Source organism: Hyperolius riggenbachi, chromosome 9, assembly GCF_040937935.1.
Source record: "Hyperolius riggenbachi isolate aHypRig1 chromosome 9, aHypRig1.pri, whole genome shotgun sequence".
NCBI lineage: Eukaryota > Metazoa > Chordata > Amphibia > Anura > Hyperoliidae > Hyperolius > Hyperolius riggenbachi.
This window is the reverse complement of record NC_090654.1, coordinates 289079720-289098357: the sequence shown is the minus strand read 5'-3', so window position 1 is coordinate 289098357 and position 18638 is coordinate 289079720.

Here is an 18638-nt window from a genome sequence, read left to right as displayed (position 1 = left end):
CGCTTTTCTCCTGGCGGACTCAAAGCGCCAGAGCTGCAGCCACTAGGACGCGCTCTATAGGCAGTAGCAGTGTCAGGGAGTCTTGCCCAAGGTCTCCTACTGAATAGGTGCTGGTTTACTGAACAGGAAGAGCTGAGATTCGAACCCAGGTCTCCTGCGTCAGAGGCAGAGCCCTTAACCATTACACTATTCAGCCACAGTTAGAGACTTTAGGCGTGATAACCATTGCACCACGCTGGTGAAAAGCCAGTTTAGGCGTGATAAGTTTAGGCGTGATACGTTTAGGCGTGATAAGTTTAGGTGTGATAAGTTTAGGCGTGATAAGTTTAGGCGTGATACGTTTAGGCGTGATAAGTTTAGGCGTGATAAGTTTAGATAAGTTTAGATCGCGCGCAAAGTCCCGCACGCAAAGCAGCGCCATTAAACTCTATGCGAAGTGCACCAGACTTTGCTAGCGCAAAACATTTGATCAGTTGTGCACTGCGGTGCTAACCCAGTTGGTGCTATAGTTATCACGCCTAAACTTATCACACCTAAACTTATCACGCCTAAACTTATCACACCTAAACTTATCACGCCTAAACTGAGTTTAGGCGTGATAAAGGGCTTTTCACCAGCGTGCTAACTGTTAGCACCGCTTTGTGAATCAAGCCCTATAGCTTGGACGTTATTTAGCCCTGCGTTTGGTGCGCCGTTTTCGTCGCACAGTGATAGAACGAAAACGGCGCATGCGTAAGAAAAAAAAACAGAAAACATTACTGAGCATGTGCAAACAGGCTAACCCAGCTAAAAACGTGTATAACACATAGCATGCAGCACTTTCATTTAACGTGCAGCGTTAGACACCAACGCAACGTCTGCACTATGAACAGCCCATTGATTTTTCATTGTTGTAAGTTATTGTGCATTACATGATGTTGTACCGTGCGACTTTTACTTCGCACTGTGAAAGAGCACTTAAAGAAAAAAGTTACAGTGCCCTTTTAACCTCTCTGGTGGTACGAATATGATTCCTTCCTGATTTTAGGGTCTAAAAAAAGTCAATTTTTTCATGTGCTTTTAGACCCTTCCATCTAAAAGCACATTCTCCCTCCGTCCTCCGGGTGGCGTTGTGACAGTCAGCGATCTCACCGGGGGAAGCAGAGCCTCCGTGAACAGGAAGAGGAATGGCTGCCAGCGTCTGTAACGCCCGGGGAGGTGAGTGAAATCGCCTGCTGCACGTAAGGCTCTGCATGGACCTCTACGCAGCTACCACGAGTGTACCTTAGGGTTACCGCTCTGAGCCGCAGTTTTCCACCCTGAGTCTAGCTCGTGGTTACCGCTAAGGAGGTTAAGACTAGGAGGCCTTAACACATTAGCAGCTTCAATAGAGCTATCTCGATTGAGATACTGATGTATTGAAGATCAAATTTTCGGTTCGCGAACACAAATTTTCTGCAAAACTTCACGAATAGGCGAACTACCATAGACTTCAATGGGCAGGCAAATTTTAAAACCTTTAGGGACTGTTTCTGGCCACAAAAGTGATGGAAAGGTGTCAGGCTTGCCGAGTCAATGACAATAGGTCAGGCTGTATGCCCATATGACTGACTTATAGCCCAGCCCATAACACCTGCACAAAAACTCCTACCTAATACAATTCTACAATACCCTGCAGGCAGATGTAGCATACAGACTGACAGATAGTATTCACCAAACACAGCAATATGATAGCCAGGTGGTGACAGGTAGGACAGGATAGGGTGTAGGCAGTTCAAACACTTTACAGATAACGTGGTTGATCCAATCCGAAGTCAGTCCAGGCAGAGTTCATGAGAGAAATCTTTTAACAAGCAGCGGTCGATCCAGGCAGCAGTCAGGGATATCCAGGAACAAGCAGAGTCAGCAACGTGTAATCCAATCAGAGAGCATGGTCAGTGGTCAGGAACAAACAGAAAAACAGCCGTTAGGGCCCGTTTGCACTTGTGCTGCACGCGTCAGCAAGACGCGCAGCGGCACTTCTGGGTCTGCGGGTACGCAGACGAATCCCATCAGCCGTGCCATGCACGGCTATAGGATTCGCAGCCTCCCGCATAACTTTGAATGGAAAAGTCGGCCGAATCGCTAGCGCAATCGATTCGGCCGGCGGCGCTATTCATCCCTATGGCAGAGTTTCCCTGCGTGATTTGCCTGCAAGTGGAAAGGCCCTTGGAAAGGTGAACTACTGTAGCACTAAGCACTGACTGGACTTGTCTGCAACTGCTAAAGTGCACTGTGTGGACACGCTGAACAGCAATATCACAAGATCAAAACACAGCCTTGATGGTGAATTTGGTACTGTAGCAGCAAGAAACTCCACTGTGGACCCAGAACAGAGGCCTAACTAACTCTTTCCCTATCTGCAGAAGTGCTCTGTCCCTACACCTCCTTCACAGCAGCCACAGTCAGAGAGTAAAATGGCTGTTGTGCTGGCTTTCTGATAGGAGGGGGGGCGGTCCAGGTGGGAGGGATAGCTGATTGGCTGCCATGTGTCTGCTGACTCTGGGGTGAGGGGTCAATTTTTGTCTCCATTATAATGTACAAGGGGGGACGAATCGAACACACCATATGTTCTTAAATAGACACGAAAGCGAACACGTGTTGTTTGCCGTGAACTATTCGCCGGATGAACAGTTCGGGACATCTCCAGTTTGAGATAAGTGCCCTGCCTTTGACCGCAGTCGGCAAAACTCGTTGTGCTGTAAATTCTTACCATGCTTCGATCTCTCTCTCCAAGCAGAAAACAGAAAAACTGAAAGCAGGAGTCCTCTTTTATTGTCTCACGCTTCCCGCTATTGACAAGTGTCCTTAAAATACTCATTACAGCAGTACTAATTAGAAGCTAGGAAATGTAACAAAGAAGAAATTTAAAAATGTCCTAAAATAGATTGGCCTGGAGTACTTGCAAGCCTCTAAATAAATTGGCTGCTAAGGGTTAAACTGAAGAGATTGGAAGATGATTAAATTCCTGTTCATTACTGAGTAGAGAATGAGACGAGGGAGAAGCTATTACAGCTGACAACACTAAAAAGAAAAGGGGGCGGGGGGGGGCGGTCTGTGTGCCGGGAAACGCCGTGAACTTAAACCTGTGATTAATAAAACATGCACACGAGGCAGAGAGGACTACTTGACAGAATGGAACCACATACGTTTTCGTAGGGGAGACCCAGAGGACCGTCGTAATTCCGAAAGACGCGGCTCTGTGACGGCGGCGGCGGTGTACTGCGCGGAGCGCGAGGACATTTCTTTGACAGCGAGCTGTTTGAAATTCACTCATGTGTGCACTTTGTGTCATGTAGGAGAAAATCTGCATGCTTCTATTTACGGCCTTCCCGATGATGTGGCATTTTAAGAAAATAGGTCTTGCGGTCACTGGGGAAAGCCAAGATGCTATTTTAAGAGGCCCTGTAATGACATATAGTAGAATGCAGTAAATTATTCAGGATACCCACTTTTATGGTCATTTTCCTAGATCCAGCTCAGGGGTAGGGAACCTACGGCTCGGGAGCCAGATGTGGCTCTTTTGATGACTACATCTGGCTCACTGGCTCAGTAGGGGTTGAATCACTAAGCTACACGGCTCAAGCAGCCAGCTTAATGGGGCAGTGCAAGTAAAATATTCAAAGTAGGAACACTACTGCTGTAGCATGCACTACTAACTTGCGCTCCCCCCAAAACCAACGGCTGCTCCAATTGTCCCACTCTGGACCCTGTCAGGTCCAGTGACTTTGTAGGACGAGATCCCCGTACTTTGATTGGCCCAATAGGCTGCCTGTTACTTGACAGACAACCTATTGGGCCAAAGTGCGGGGATCTCGTCCTATAAAGTGAACCAACCCCCAATCAGCTGGCTAATTGTACAAGCTGTTAGTCGGTATTTCTCCTGATGTTGCCAAAACCCAAGAGAAGCTGAAGACATGTCAGACAAGTCTGACACTTTCGCTGCCCAGTGGATCAACTGTAGACACATCAGCATGGCAACAGGGTCATGAGCCCTTGTCCAGTTTGAAACCTATTGTATGGCTCTCACGGAAATGCATTTTAAAATATGTGGCGTTTATTGCTCTCTCAGCCAAAAACGTTCCTGACCCCTGATCCAGCTTAAAAAACACTTCCTATAACTTAAAATATGTTGAATGTAGCCACGCCCTCTCTATAAAGGTAGCCACGCCCCCTCTCTATAAAGGGCCAAAAACAAACCTCTAGTGAGCAAACACACACACACAGACACAGAACATTTATATCGCGCTTTTCTCCGGCGGACTCAAAGCGCCAGATCTGCAGCCACTAGGGAGTGCTCTATAGGCAGTAGCAGCGTTAGGGAGTCTTGCCCAAGATCTCCTCCACAATTTAAAAAATGCCCGGTTTTCTTGGCATCAGTAACCAGCCACATTCATTTTACTGTTTACAGCTGATCAAAAACTTCCCAAGACAAAGTAGCGGTGAGGAAACAATAGGGAGAAATTGTCTCTGCCGCATTGTATTTAATAATATAGCAGTTTAGACTAACTAGACAAACAGCTCAGCCTGTTCTCCCCTCAAACGTGAGACATTATATTACACGCGGCGCGGTCAATTATTCATGGTAAGGGATTGTGCCGGTCACAGAGTGGTTACTTATCTTGTTTAATAATATATATCATAAATGATAGCCCTTTGCTGGGGGATAAACAGACGCGGTGTTCATTGTATCGGCAGCTGTGAATCATTCATTGCAGCGCGCTTGCCTTTAACTCTCAGAAAACTCAATGTACATAGTTTGACAGCTGCCCAAGAGGGACGTATATTTTCTCTTTGATGGAACAGCCAGTCTGCGGAGCTCGGACGGCATGCATGGTGATCACTTCCTGTATGTGCGGAAGACACCACTGATCTCATCAGCAGATAATGAATGGGAATAAAAATACATTTATAGGATTTCTCTAGACAAGGAAGTTTTGGCTTTAAGTGTACCTGAGGCGAAATGTGACATAATGAGATAAACATGTACCGTATGTACAGTGCAAAACATATTAAAGCGGATCCGAGATGAAAATCTAACTATAACAAGTAACTTGTCTATATATCGAATCTAAAGTTTATACAGCATATCTAGCTGCAAATAGCTTCAAAAGTGTATGATTATTTATTCCTGTGGTACAATGAGGGCAGCCATGTTCCGTTTGTCACATTGTCACAGGCTGAGGGCTGGAGATGCTATCAGCTTGCCTGTGTGTAAATTCAGTCCCCCCTCCTCCCCCTCCTGCCCAGACTGAGCTCCCATAATCCCTTGCTACAGTGCCAAGGCACAAAAGGAGCTGTGGGCGCAGCTTGTTTAGTTTATAGGAAATTATAGTATTAAAACAAAACAAAAAAAAATATTTGGCTTGAGGAATGCCCTATAAACTATATGAAAGGAACACAATTTTGCAATGAGTAAAAGTTTATCTCGGATCCAATTTAATAACCAGGCTGTTTTATTTTTCTGCCTGAAAGAGTTAATTTTCGGGCATGGAAGGAATAGCTTCTGTCCTGTCGATATGTTGTCGGGAATAGAGTAAACATCACTGATAAGCAAATTACAGCCATAAACGTTTTCCTGGCAGAATTCAACTTTTGAGAACAGAGGGAGATAAGGAAAAGTCAAAAGTTCATGTATTTCATTTGGGGACACTTAATATACTGCCACTGAGCAGAGACAACAAAACATTCAATCTACTTTATAAATGTTTAAATATAAAATAAAACCATGGGATATCTAAAAAAAAAGGTCATTTTTAGGAGTAGAACACAATCGTTTATCACATCAGTTTATTTTTACCTCGGGTTTACTTTAAAGTAAACCTGTCATTTTAACAGACGTGTCCTTACAGCTAATGTGACAAATTACTTAGTCATGAATTTATAGGTGAATAAACCTGCCCACTCAACAGGTGCACATTAAAGAGAAATAACATGACATAAAGGAATACTATCAATACCCAAGTGTTCTAAAATGACAGTGTGCAAATAATGTCTCAGTAGCTGTGTAAACATTTTCCTACTTTTCATGTTAAATATCAGAGGCAAAAGCTTGAACTGGTTGTGTGTATATTTTAGCTGCATTGGAATGATTCATTTGCAAAGATGTGTGCCTGTGCTTCAGCATTACACAGCCAGTGCTGTTCTTTGCATGTGAGATATTGAGTTATATGAAAAGCCTTGGGTGTTAGGTTCCACACACAATTACAAACAAGATACATGTCCTCTGTTCTCTGTGCAAACAGCTCATTCAGAGAGACACAAGCAGCTGCAGTTAAAGAGAATAAATCTCGCTTCAGAGTTCATAGTTAGCAGGGGCACGTGTGCCCAGGGCCGGCCCGCCCATGAGGCGGGGTGAGGCAGGTTCCTCAGGCGGCAGTAAGTGGAGGGGCGGCACCAGGCATAACGAGGAAGTGACTGTGCCTGGTTCTTGCCGGCCGCCTTCTGGCAGGGGCGCCGCCAGGCACCAAGCAGAACAAGCGGCCGCTTGGGGCCTCATGTTTTTAGGGGCCTCGGAAGCTCCGTGACGTCACACCAGGGGCGCACATACGGCGCTGCTTTTTTTTTTTTATTACAGTCTCTGGACTCCGGAAAGACGCCACAGCTACGAGTGCTGTTTGGCCACACCTCTCTTTCCTCCTCCTCCTCCTCCTCCTCCTCTCTGGCTGGTACAGAGAGAGACGTCAGACGTGCACACTTTGACCTGACGTCTCTCTGCAAAAACGAATGAGGCGGGAAACAGCTGGGGAGAGGAGACAGACCAGCTGGCTGGAGATCCTGACCAGCGGAGATGTGCACGGCAGGCCCAGCGGCTCTTCGGACTAACCTCTGCCTGTCATTGATGGATGTGTCTGCCTCTGACAACTTCTCCTCTGAGGCAAGTAAAAGCGACACTGCTGGGGATGAGTGAGGTCCAGCTGCTTTGCACTACAGTCAGGACAGGAGTCAGGAGACTCTGTGTGAGGGCTTCTCACAGCCAGGCAAGAGGCAAGTGTATGAATGGGAAGTGGAGAGTTGGCATGTTTATGTGTAGTCTGGGAGGGGGAGATGTGGACATGTCTGAGGGGATTTTTCTGCTGACATGTGGCCCAAATTGCGTTTGTTTTCTGCTGACATGTGGCCGGAGTTGCGTTTGTTTTCTGCTGACATGTGGCCGGAGTTGCGTTTGTTTTCTGCTGACATGTGGCCGGAGTTGCGTTTTGTTTTCTGCTGACATATGGCCGGAGTTGCGTTTGTTTTCTGCTGACATGTGGCCGGAGTTGCATTTGTTTTCTGCTGACATGTGGCCGGAGTTGCGTTTGTTTTCTGCTGACATGTGGCCGGAGTTGCGTTTGTTTTCTGCTGACATGTGGCCGGAGTTGCGTTTTGTTTTCTGCTGACATGTGGCCGGAGTTGCGTTTGTTTTCTGCTGACATGTGGCCGGAGTTGCGTTTTGTTTTCTGCTGACATGTGGCCGGAGTTGCGTTTTGTTTTCTGCTGACATGTGGCCAAAATTGCGTTTATTTTGAATGTCATGGTCACCCCATTTTTCGGCACTACGCACGCCGCGAACACCCCTTCCCCCCCACGCCCTTTTCCTGCCACGCTACGCGTGTGGCAAACACCCACTCCAGTCCCGCTCCACCCACATGTCATGGTCACGCCCACTGGCTGCGGAATAGCCACGCCCATTTTTTGCTGCGGATGGGGCCACTACCTACAGTCCGTTTGGGGACACAAAAACCTTAGCTGCACCCCTGAGTGCTGGTTTACCGCTGCCCGGCCCGCCTGATTGGCTGCTTCCTCAATTTGCCTGCAGGCTGCAGTGCAGACTCTGCAATGAAGTCCTGGCTGCTCCAGGCTGTGACGCCTCCGTGCCTGCACACACCGTGAGTCATTGACCCGGCCGGCCGCTCGGACTGTGTTCTGCCTGGGACCCGCCCCCTACTAGGCTGTGCAGTGCACCGCACGCCAGTTTTGCTGACATGTGCCCCCCACAACGTGATGCCGCCGGCCACTAGCGTCGTGCGGGGGGTGCGACCCACACCAGGTGGGGTGACCCCAGCCACCCTAGAGGGGGTGCGCTGTATGGAGGGGAGAGCCACAGCCGCGGGGAGGGCAGCCCGACCTCCCCCTCCCTCCCTCTCCCTGGGCTGGTCTCCGTGCTCCTCCCTCCAGACTTGACATACAGCAATGCGCAGGGGAGCCTGTACTAAACGAATCACCTCCCTGCGTTCCCATCGCCGCTCAGTCGCCGCTGGTCTTCTGTTCTCCGCATACGCTGATACACACACTGCTTCCGGCTACAGGAAGCAGTGTGTGTATCAGCATATGCAGAGAGAAGAAGACCAGCGGCGACTGAGCGGTGATGGGAACGCAGGGAGGTAAGTCGTTTAGTACAGGCTCCCCTGCGCATTGCTCTATGAAGTCTGGAGGGGGGAGCATGGAGACCAGCCGGGGGAGGGGGAGGGAGAGGTCGGGCTGCCCTCCCTGCGGCTCTCCCCTCTATTAGGGGGGCAGCTACCTATCTAATCTATACTGGGGGCACCTACCTAATCTAACCTATACTGGGGGAACCTACCTAATCTAACCTATACTGGGGGGGCAGCTACCTATCTAACCTATACTGGGGGGCAGCTACCTATCTAACCTATACTGGGGGAACCTACCTAATCTAACCTATAATGTGGGGCACCTACCTAATCTAACCTATACTGGGGGGCACCTACCTAATCTAACCTATACTGGGGGGGGGCAGCTACCTATCTAACCTATACTGGGGGCAACTACCTATCTAACCTATACTGGGGGGCAGCTACTTATGTAACCTATACTGGGGGCAGCTACCTATCTAACCTATAATGGGGGCACCTACCTAGTCTAACCTATACTGGGCAGCAGCTACCTATCTAACCTATACGGTGGGCAGCTACCTTTCTAACCTATTGTGGGGGGCACCTACCTAATCTAGCCTATACTGGGGGGACCTACCTATTTAACCTATACTGAGGGGCAGCTACCTATTTAACCTATACTGGGGGGCAGCTACCTATTTAACCTATACTGGGGGCAGCTACCTATTTAACCTATACTGGGGGGCAGCTACCTAACTTATAAAGGGGGGCACCTACCTAGTCTAACCTATACTGGGCAGCAGCTACATATCTAACCTATAATGGCTTGAGGAGCCACGGTTGGTCGGCCGTGGATTCCCTTTTTTTTACTGCTATGTAATGATGATGATGTCTGTACTGGCTGCCTGCCTGCTATAATAAAAGGGGTCGGGTCGGGGACCTACAGGGGTTTGGCAGCAGCAGCAGGCTTCAACAACTGCACGGTCTGCTGCTGCACTGCACCATACTTACAACCTGGGCTGGCTAGGCTAGCTATATTGCCAGTGGGACTGACTGAAGGCACCTTCTAGTGGTTTGGATTGGGAGGAGAGATAAGGAAGGAGGCATGAAAGCATGGTCTGTCTGCGCTCCAACTATTTACGTCTGTAACGTCTCTGAGATGATCTCTGACAGCAGGGTGGTGAATCACAGTGGCATAGACTCTGATGACTGAATCATAATTGAACGTGTGTACCAGGCTTTAGCCCTCATCTTAAAAGTGGATGTGTTAGAGGATTTAAATGAAACATCATGTATAATCCAGGGAGTGGGACCGAGTTGGTTTGCTGAGACAGTGTGTTGGTTAGGTCAGGTGCACCGTGTGGAGAGGAATCGTCACGATTCCTCTCCACACCCAACCAACACACTGTCTCAGCAAACCAACTCTGTCCCACTCCCTGGATTATACATGATGATTCATTTAAATCCTCTAACACATCCACTTTTAAGATGAGGGCTAAAGCCTGGTACACACTTTCAATTATGATTGGCCAATCATTGACCAATTTTACCACCTGCGTCATGTAGTATGAGGCTGGGCAGCAGATATTGCACACTATGAGCAGATTATGTAGGTATCCCTTATACTACAGGAAGGAAGGTGGTAAAATTGGTCAATGATTGGCCAATCGTAATTGAAAGTGTGTTTCAGGCTTAATTCCGCTAAGAAAGACAGGAGGGAGAACAAGCAGATGGAGACAGACAGGAATATAGGGTGGGGGTGGGGGGGTATCGGGGGGGGCGCCTTCACGATCTTTGCCTCAGGCAGCAGAAAGTCCAGGACCGGCCCTGCGTGTGCCCCTGCTAAACCGCCGCAATAGCGCTGCTAAACGATGGTCCCTTGACCCCCAAACCCCCCACTGCGACACTTGGTCGCAGACTTGGTCGCTCCTGGAGGCAGGGCTAATGGCTGCAGCCCTGCCTCCAGTCGCGTCATCGCCGCCTCTCCCCCGCCCCTCTCAGTGAAGGAAGACTGAGAGGGGCGGGGGAGAGGCGGAGATACGCGCTGACAGGCGCGCGTGGGGCAGGGCTGCGGCGGTTAGCCCTGCCCCAACCAGGAAGCGCTCCCCCGCATTACGGAGGGGGATTTGGGGGTGAAGGGACCCCCGTTAAGCCGCGCTATAGCGGCGTTTTAGCAGGGGCACACATGCCCCTGCTAACTCTGAGGTCTGAAGCGAGATTTATTCTCGCTTCAGTCTCTCTTTAAGCATGCACAGGTTTCACAGATGTAAGCAGAGGGACCCCCCCTTCCCTCACGATTCACTTGTCTGTCACCCGGCTCAGCTTGGCTGTCAGTGAAGTGTGAAAGAAATTTGATAACAGTAAACAAAGAGATAAGCATTCAAATCTATACACCAGTACTTGGCATCACTTCCTAAACTATTATCTCAATAACAGAAAAAAATGTTAATCAGTAGTGTTCCTTTAAGAGAAAAGAAATGTAGAGTAAATGACCAAGGAAATCACATTAAAACTCAATACAGAAAGTTAAAGTACCCTTGATCTGAATCAGTGAAAACCTATTGATAGAGGCCCATGGTGGGCTAGATTACCTTTTCATGAGCACCCTGACATTGCTCGTTGTCCTTGGGGTAAACCCATCCCCCGAAGTTCCCAAAGCGGTGCAGAGCAATTCTGAACTGCGCAGGTGTGAGTTGTGACTCATGGATGAGATCTTTCTTTCCCTGTGACTGCGCAATTCTCAATTGTGTTGCTCTGTTTGGCGGAATTTTCTAGTTTTAGCATTTGACTGAATGATTCTGTTGAAGATTTAGATTGTGAGCTCCTCTGAGGACAGTCAATGACATGACTATGTACTCTGTAATGTGCTGCAGAAGATGTCAGTGCTATATAAATACATAATAATAATATGGTAGGACATTAGACTATGACAGGGATTAGATTGTGAGCTCCTCTGAGGACAGTCAATGACATGACTATGTACTCTGTAATGTGCTGCAGAGGATGTCAGTGCTATATAAATACATAATAATAATATGGTAGGACATTAGACTATGACTATGGTAGGATTAGAGTGTGAGCCCCTCTGAGGACAGTCAGTGACATGACTATGTACTCTGTAAAGTGCTGCAGAAGATGTCAGTGCTATATAAATGCATAATAATAATATGGTAGGACATTAGACTATGACTATGGTAGGATTAGATTGTGAGCTCCTCTGAGGACAGTCAGTGACATGACTATGTACTCTGTAATGTGCTGCAGGAGATGTCAGTGCTATATAAATACATAATAATAATATGGGAGGACATTAGACTATGACTATGGTGGGATTAGAGTGTGAGCTACTCTGAAGACAGTCAGTGACATGACTATATACTCTGTAATGTGCTGCAGAAGATGTCAGTGCTATATAAATCTATATATATAAAATCGGATGTATGTGTGTGTGTGTGTGTGTGTGTATGTGTGTGTGTGTGTGTGTATGTGCCGCGATCACGCAAAAACGGCTTGACCGATTTGAACAAAACTTGGTATGCAGATCCCTTACTACCTGGGATGATACGTTCTGGGGGTCTCGCGTCCCCCCTGCACACCTGGGCGGAGCTACAAACAGCAAATCAGATTCCACCCATTCATGTCAATGGAAAAAATGTAAAAGGCTGCCATTCTCACAGTAATCAAGCCAGAGTCCCCACACTTGGCACAGTTGGTCACTTGGTGACCGAGGTTACAATTCCAGGAAAAGTGGGCGGAGCATAAAACAGCCAATCCAATTTCAGCCATTCTTTTTAAATGGGAAAATCTCAACTGCAGCCATTCTTACACTCGCAGGGTTTTCAAACTTGGCACACTTGGTCACTGGGTGACTGGGATTAATATTCAGGAAAGTGGGTGGAGCCTACAACAGCCAATCAAAATTCACCTATTGATTTTCAAGGGGAATATTTAAACTGCTGCTATTCTTACACTTTTTAATGGCAGAGACTTCAAACTTGCTACAGTCGGTCATTGGGTGACTGGGGTCCAAATTCACTAAAGGGGCGGGGCCACATACAGCCAATCAGATTTCCTTGGTGGATAAATTGCTTCCATTTACACAAATTTGATGTCAGGAACCTGACAGCTCACAAACATGGTCATTGAGTGACTGTGCGTCAAGGTTACAAAAAAGTGGGCGGAGCCAAAACAGCTTTTACAGGGAAAATATAAACTGCAGCCATTCTTACACCGTTAATGGCAGGGTTCTCAAACTTTGCACAGTTGGTCATTGGGTGACAGATTAAGATTTTGGAAGGTGGGTGGAGCCTACAACAGCCAATAAAAATTCACCTTTTGATTTTCAAAGGGAATATTTCATCTGCTACCATTCTTTTATACTGGTAATAGCAGATGCCTCAAACCTGGTACAGTTGGTCACTGGGTGACTAGGGTCCAAATTCAGGAAGGGGGCAGAGCCACAAACAGCCAGATTTGTTTATTTTTCAATGGGTATATAGAAAGTATTGATACCAAGGACCCCAAAGCTGATAAACTTGATAATTGAGTGACTGTATGTCAAGGTTAGAAAAAGTGGGCAGTGCCAACAACTTTATTTTTTACATTGCAGGGTTCCCAAACTTTACACAATTGGCCACTGTGTGACTGGGATGAATATTCAGAAATGTGGGTGGAGCCTACAACAGCCAATCAAAATGTACCTATTGATTTTCAAGGGGAATATTTAAACTGCTGCTATTCTTACACTTTTTAATGGCAGAGACTTCAAACTTGCTACAGTCGGTCATTGGGTGACTGGGGTCCAAATTCACTAAAGGGGCGGGGCCACATACAGCCAATCAGATTTCCTTGGTGGATAAATTGCTTCCATTTACACAAATTTGATGTCAGGAACCTGACAGCTCACAAACATGGTCATTGAGTGACTGTGCGTCAAGGTTACAAAAAAGTGGGCGGAGCCAAAACAGCTTTTACAGGGAAAATATAAACTGCAGCCATTCTTACACCGTTAATGGCAGGGTTCTCAAACTTTGCACAGTTGGTCATTGGGTGACAGATTAAGATTTTGGAAGGTGGGTGGAGCCTACAACAGCCAATAAAAATTCACCTTTTGATTTTCAAAGGGAATATTTCATCTGCTACCATTCTTTTATACTGGTAATAGCAGATGCCTCAAACCTGGTACAGTTGGTCACTGGGTGACTAGGGTCCAAATTCAGGAAGGGGGCAGAGCCACAAACAGCCAGATTTGTTTATTTTTCAATGGGTATATAGAAAGTATTGATACCAAGGACCCCAAAGCTGATAAACTTGATAATTGAGTGACTGTATGTCAAGGTTAGAAAAAGTGGGCAGTGCCAACAACTTTATTTTTTACATTGCAGGGTTCCCAAACTTTACACAATTGGCCACTGTGTGACTGGGATGAATATTCAGAAATGTGGGTGGAGCCTACAACAGCCAATCAAAATGTACCTATTGATTTTCAAGGGGAATATTCACATTGCTACCATTCTTACACTGTTAGTGGCATAGGCCTCAAACCTGATACAGTCAGTCATTGGGTGACTGGGGTCCAAATTCATTAAAGGGGTGGAGCCACAAACAGCCAATCAGATTTGTTAGATTGATTTCAGCCATTCTGCTATTGGCAGGGTTCTCAAACGTGACACAGTTGGCCACTGGGTGACTGGGACTAATATTCAGAAAAGTGGGTGGAGCCTACAGCAGCCATTTAAAATTCACCTTTTGATTTTCAAGGGGAATATTTACATTGCTGCCATTCATGCACTCTTAATAGCAGAGGCCTAACATCTGCTACAGTCAGTCACTGGGAGACTGGGGTTTAAATTCTGAAGGGAGCGGGCCAAAAACAGCCAATCAGATTTGTTTAATTTCAATGGTAAAATGCAACTTATTGATGCCAAAGACCCCAAAGCTCATAAACTTGGTCATTAAGTGACTGTATGTCAAGGTTAGAAATAGTGGGCGGAGCCAAAAACAACTAACTTTTTACATGGGGAAATGTAAACTGCAGCTTTTCTTACACTGTTAATGGCAGGGTTCTCAAACTTCACACAGTTGGTCACTGGGTGACTAGGATTAATATTTGGAAATGTAGGTGGAGCCTACAACAGCCAATCAAAATTCACCTATCGATTTTCAAGGGGAATATTGAAACTGCGGCCATTCTCACACTGTTAATAGCAGAGGCCTCAAACCTGCTACAGTCGGTCGTTAAGTGTTTGGGGTTCGAATTCAGTAAAGGGGCGGAGCCAAAAACAGCCAGATTTCTTTGCTGGATAAACTGCTTCATTAGCACAATTTTGATGCCAGGAACCCAAAAGCTCACAAACTTGGTCATTGAGTAGTGACTGTGTGTCAAGGTTACAAAAAGTGGGTGGAGTTAAAAACAGATTTTTTTGGGAAATTGTAAACTGCAGCCCTTCTTCACTGTTAATGGCAGGGTTCTCAAACTTAGCATAGCTGGTTACTGGGTGACTGGGATTAATATTCAGAAAAGTGGGTGGAGCCTAAACATGCCAATCAAAAATCACATGTCACTTTTCAAGGAGAATATTAAAATTGCTGCCATTCTTGCACTGTTAATGGCACAAGCCTCAAACCTGGTACAGTTGGTCATTGGGTCACTGGGGTTCAAATTCAGAAAAGGGGACAGAGCCACAAACAGTGAATCAGATTTGTTTCATTTCATGGGAAAATACAAATTATTGATGCCAAGGACCCCAAAACTCACAAACTTGGGCATTGAGTAGTGACTTTGTGTCCAGGTTACAAAAAGTGGGCGGAGCCAAAAACAATTTTCACTGGGAAAGTGTAAACTGCAGCCTTTCTTACACTGTTTATTTCAGGGTTCCCAAACTTTGCCCAGATGGTCACTGAGTGACTGAGATTAATATTCAGGGAAGTGGGTGGAGCCCATAATAGCCAATCAAAATTCACCTGTTGATTTACAAGTGTAATATTTAAATTGCTACCATTTTTACACTGTTAATAGCAGATGCCTCAAACCTGCTACAGTTGGTCATTGGGTGACTGGGGTTCAAATGCTGGAGAGGGGCGGAGCCACAAACAGCCTATCTGATTTGTTTAATTTCTATGGGAATATACAAATTATTGATGCCAAGGACACCAAAGCTCACAAACTTGGTCATTGAGTGTTTGTGTGTTAGGGTTAGAAAGTGGGCGGAGCCAACACCAGTCAAATACATACCCGGGCAACGCCGGGTCATCAGTGGGTGGAGACAAATACAAATTTCACTGGGAAAATGTAAACTGCAGCCATTCTTACACTGTTAAGCGCAGGGTTTTTAAACTTTGCACTGTTGGTCATTGGGTGACTGGGATTAATATTCAGAAAAGTGGGTGGAGCCTACAAAAGTGAATCAAACTTCACCTGTTGCTTTTCAAGGGGAATATTTAATTGCTACCATTCTTGAACTGTTAATGGCACAGGCCTCAAACATGGTACAGTTGGTTATTGGGTGACTGGGGTTCAAATTCAGAAAAGGGGGTGGAGCCACACACAGCCAATCAGATTTGTTTCATTTCAATGCTGATTATTGATACCAAAGACCGCAAAGCTCACAAACTTGGTCATTGAGTGTTTGTGTGTTAGGGTTAGAAAACGTAGGCGGAGCCAACACCAGCCAAATACATACCCGGGCAACGCCGGGCAATCAGCTAGTACATAATAATATGGTAGGACATATGACTATGGTAGGATTAGAGTGTGAGCTCCTCTGAGGACAGTCAGTGACATGACTATGTACTCTGTAATGCGCTGCGGAAGATGTCAGTGCTATATAAATACATAATAATAATATGGTAGGACATTAGACTATGACTATGGTAGGATTAGATTGTGAGCTCCTCTGAGGACAGTCAGTGACATGACTATGTACTCTGTAATGTGCTGCAGAAGATGTCAGTGCTATATAAATACATAATAATAATATGGTAGGACATTAGACTATGACTATGGTAGGATTAGACTGGGAGCTCCTCTGAGGACAGTTAGTGACATGACTATGTACTCTGTAAAGTGCTGCAGGAGATGTCACTGCTATATAAATGCATAATAATAATATGGTAGGACATTAGACTATGACTATGGTAGGATTAGAGTGTGAGCTCCTCTGAGGACAGTCAGTGACATGACTATGTACTCTGTAATGTGCTGCAGAAGATGTCAGTGCTATATAAATACATAATAATAATATGGTAGAACATTACACTATGACTATGGTAGGATTAGATTGTGAGCTCTGAGGACAGTCAGTGACATTACTATGTACTCTGTAATGTGCTGCAGAAGAGGTCAGTGCTATATAAATACATAATAATAATAATATGGTAGGACATTAGACTAGGACTATGGTAGGATTAGATTGTGAGCTCCTCTGAGGACAGTCAGTGACATGACTATGTATTCTGTAAAGTGCTGCAGAAGATGTCAGTGCTATATAAATACATAATAATAATATGGTAGGACATTAGACTATGACTGTGATAGGATTGGAGTGTGAGCTCCTCTGAGGACAGTCAGTGACATGACTATGTACTCTGTAATGTGCTGCAGAAAATATATAAATACATAATAATACTATGGTAGGCCATTAGACTATGACTATGGTAGGATTAGAGTGTGAGCTCCTGAGGACAGTCAAATACATGACTACATACTCTGTAAAGTGCTGCAGGAGATGTCAGTGCTATATAAATTCATTATAATAATAAGGTAGGACATTAGACTATGATTATGGTAGGATAAGATTGTGAACTCCTCTGAGGACAGTCAGTGACATGACTATGTACTCTGTAAAGTGCTGCAGGAGATGTCAGTGCTATGTAATAATAATAATAATAATAATAATAATAATAATATGGTAGGAAATTAGACTATGACTATGGTAGGATTGGAGTGTGAGCTCCTCTGAGGACAGTCAGTGACATGACTATGTACTCTGTAATGTGCTGCAGAAGAGATCAGTGCTATATAAATACATAATAATAATAATAATAATAAGGTAGGAAATTAGACTATGATTATGGTAGGATAAGATTGTGAGCTCCTCTGAGGACAGTCAGTGACATGACTATGTACTATGTAAAGTGCTGCAGGAGATGTCAGTGCTATGTAATAATAATAATAATAATAATAATAATAATAACAACATGGTAGGACATTAGACTATGATGACTATGGTAGGATTAGATTGTGAGCTCCTCTGAGGACAGTCAGTGACATGACTATGTACTCAGTAATGTGCTGCAGAAAATATATAAATACATGATAATAATATATAATACACACTGAAGCCGCTCAGGGGAACAGGGAAGCCATGGCAGTGACTAAGTCGAGGTAGGTCACTTGGAGACCGCGCAACTTTGAGTAATTTGGGCACTGCTATAGACTGCGATGTTAATTGTGGCTATAGCACCGCCCACTGTGTAATTTGGACACCAGCGTATAGCCAGGAGGGGAATACCTGCAAGAAGGGACGGGTAGTGACAGAAGCGTGATGTCAAGCCTGCTAAATCTGTCTGAAAGGATATTATGTAATGCGTAAAGGTAAAATGGCTGCTTCTTTCTAATTATAGCACCGTTACAATGTTCCCCGACCGGTATCAAGAATGAATGACTTCTATCCTGGAACTCTCTTCCCAATCTAGCTCCCCATTGGCTGCCGCACGCCCTCGCCGTAAACACTTCGCTAAGCCATCCTGGTAATATATTTACATGTAAATGTAGTGGAAGTCTGACAACAATAAACATACGGTGTTCCGCCGCCAGCTGAACGGCAGACAATCAGGACCGGCACATTGCAGCTCATTTATATGCAGAATCTGAAGCCCTCAGGGCGACGGAACAGCGCCAGCACAGGAACGATATGTGTGCATCGCGGCCCCGTGCCAGACAGTCGCTGGAAGCAGATTCCATCCAACAGGCTGGTGACCGAGAAATCAGAACCATTGTTTATCAATGAAGCTTTTTATTTCCCGATGTGTTCCCAGCACAGCAGTCCCTATAAGAAGGATATTCAGGTCTCGCGAATCGCAGACGCCATATCTAAAAATGGTCAGTTGTGCGGTTGTCAGAGGTCTATAAGTGTACATTTAATAAAGAAGCTAATTAAATAGGGTGCTTGTTGTGGCATTCAGTTGTCATGAAATTGAAATTCCTGCATTTCTGATCATAAATCTGCATTTCTAAGGAAATACCGCATTACTGCCACTCTGAAACTTTAGCCCAATGACAGAGCT